A 3227-nucleotide genomic window follows, 5' to 3' on the forward strand; every position below is an offset into this window, starting at 1 on the left:
TTTCCATTATTTTCCTTCAATTTCCTCCTCACATGCAACCTGTGACCTTTCACCTTACTTTTCTCCTAATTTCCTTTATTTTTCATAAATAAATGTGCCAAAAATTACTTTTTGCCTTTTCCTTAGCCTTTTCCAATTTTCCTTAGCCAAAACACACATCCAGTGATGCCCACTAGGATATATTTGCCCAACATTAGGCTTGGAATAAGTGTCCCTTAACCATGGTCTTATTTTTCCTTTATTAAATTTTATTACATGGAATTTTCACCGGGGATGTTACAGAACCCTCCTCCTTGGGGAACACCATCCTCAGTGTTAAACCATACTAAGACCCCAGCAAAAACCGTTGAAAAGAAAACATACTGCCCTGCTCAAAAGCAAAACATCATAACAACATGACAAGATAAAGACCATAATAACATGACACCCATATCGCATATTAGAGTTTTATAACATAGCTCATGGTGGTATTTACATCCATATACATATATATATATATATATATATGTATACCAAAACATCAGCAAAACATATACCAACATCAAACCAAAATTGCTTTGTCTAAACCAGCAAACAATGAAGGATACAGGGCCCACATCTGATCCACCATCTCCCATGTAGCTTCTTTAGGCCCAAAGTGCTTCCACTACACTTTAACTATATCTATGGCTCTGTTCCTGAGCATGAGATGTTTCCGCTGCAATATTGACTAAGGCTCTAGCTAGAACTCTCCTTCTTGCTCGACCTGCAATATAGACCAATCAAAAACATGATCAACATTCTTTATATACTTCTTAAGCAATGAAATATGGAAAACATCATGGACTTTCACTGTTGGAGGCAGTACAAGTCAATATTCAATTGGTCCAATCCTCTCAAGAATCTCTAAAGGCCCTCAATATCGTGGTGCCAACTTGGCACATGAACCAATCCTCAAAGAGATTTTCTTGGGCTTGAAGTGCAAATACACATGCTCCCCAACCTAAAACTCCTTGAAAACCATGTGTTGATCTACATAAATATTTTGTCTATTTTGTGCTTCCTTTAGATTCTTCTTTATAACCTACATTTCCTACTCCATGTTTGTAAACATGTCTGGTCCAATCAACACCCTGTTAACCGGATCAATCCAAATGATGGGAGTGTTGCAACTCTTCCCATACAATTCCTTAAAAGGACTCATCCTCAATTACTCATGATAAGCATTGTTGTATGCGAACTCAACCAATGGGAGATACTCCTCCCATTTCCTCTGCTAGTGCATCACGTACATCCTCAACATATCCTCCAAGATCATGTTGACCCTCTTTGTTTGTCCATCTGTCTGCGGATGATAAGTTGTACTGAAGGCCAAATTTGTACCCAAGCCTACAAATAACTCCTTCCAAAACTTGGAAGTGAACTTTGCATCCCTATCTGACACAATCTTTTTTGGAACACCGTGCATAATCACTATCTCTCTTATAAACACCCGTGCTACCTCACTGGATGAATATGTAGTATTTACTAAAATGAAGTGAGCTTCCTTGCTCAACCTGTCAACCACAACCATAATAGAAACATGTTGCCTCACTATTCTCGAAAGACCTGTGATGAAATCCATGGAAATGACCTCCCATTTCCATTGTGGAATCTCTATAGGTTGTAGTAGACCACCTAGATGCTTACATTCTACCTTTACTTGTTGACAATCTAAACATCTAGCCACGAACTCTGCCACCTCCTTCTTCAGATTCGGCCAATAGTAGAACTTCTTCACCGTCGTTAATGTCTTCAGATATCTTAGATGACTCGAATATGGCTTGACGTGAAACTCCCTCAAGATAAGTTTCTTGACCTCACTACAATTCAGCACATATATCTTGTCTCTAAACCTCACCAAACCATCTGTCGTGAGACAATATTCTGCATCACGATCACCTGTATCTGTACCTGTACCTACACATGTACCTATACATGTACCTATGCTCTATTGTAAAATGTGCATAATCTTCGTGTATTTGTCACCCTATTGTCTTGCTTGCAAGATCCTATCCTGTAACTCTTTCCCATAAGAGCTCATAGTTGCTATATGATTTACTTGTACCTTCCTGCTAGGAGCATCTACAACCTGGTTCTCCTTCCCTTTGATGTACCTGATCTCGAATTCTAACCCACTAAGGGTAGCCAACCATCTAGCTTGCCTGCCATTTAGATTTTGTTGGTTAAACAAATACCTCAACCCACTGTGATCGTTCATCAATGTAAACCTCATGCCAAGAAGATAGTGCCTCCAAATCTTCAATGCATGTATAATCATTGCTAGCTCAAGATCATGCGTCGAGTAGTTCAGTTCCTGCTCATTCAGTTTTTGTGACTCATAACACACTACCTATCATTCTTTCATGAGAACTCCACCAAGTCCTCTCTTGCAAACATATGTACATACTACAAACTCCTTGTCTGGATCCACAATCTTTAGCACTGGTGCATGTGTCAACAACTGCTTAAGCTGCTCAAAACTAGCCTCACGTTTTTCTGTCCATTCGAACTTCTTACCTTTCTGCTACAATGATGTGATAGGATATGCAATGCATGAGAAGTTCCCTATGAACCTCCTGTAGTAACCTACCAATCCCATAAATGTTCTCATCTCATCCACATTCTTAGTAGATCCCCACTCAATGATAGCCCTTATCTTCTCTAGATCCACTGTTATGCCATCCTTGGAGACAACATGCCCCAAATAATGTTACTCAGTCTGAAAGAAGTCTCACTTGCTAAGTTTAGAATACAACTAAGGTTCTCTTAGAAATATCAACACTACTACTAAATTCTCGGCATACTCTTCCTCAATCTTAGAATATACCAATATGTCATCAATGAACACAATAACAAACTTATCCAAATATGGACGCAACACACTATTCATCAATCTCATAAATGTATCCATAGCATTAATTAATCCAAATGGAACAACAAAAAACTCATAATGCCCATACCTGGTCCTGAACGTAGTCTTGAAGATATCCTCTTCCTTAATGCGTACCTGATGGTATCCCGATCTCAAGTCAATATTAGAGAACATTGTTGCTCCCTTCAACTGATCACACAAATCATCAATCCTTGGCAAAGGGTACCTGTTCTTGATGGTCACTTTATTCAACTCCCTGTAGTCAATGCACAATCTAAGAGTGCCATCTTTCTTCTTTACAAACAACACTGGTGCACTCCAAGGTGATACACTT

This window comes from Pinus tabuliformis, chromosome 7 (genome assembly GCF_031772625.1).
Source record: "Pinus tabuliformis cultivar Carrire ecotype Pingquan chromosome 7, CPIR1, whole genome shotgun sequence".
Classification (NCBI taxonomy): domain Eukaryota; kingdom Viridiplantae; phylum Streptophyta; class Pinopsida; order Pinales; family Pinaceae; genus Pinus; species Pinus tabuliformis.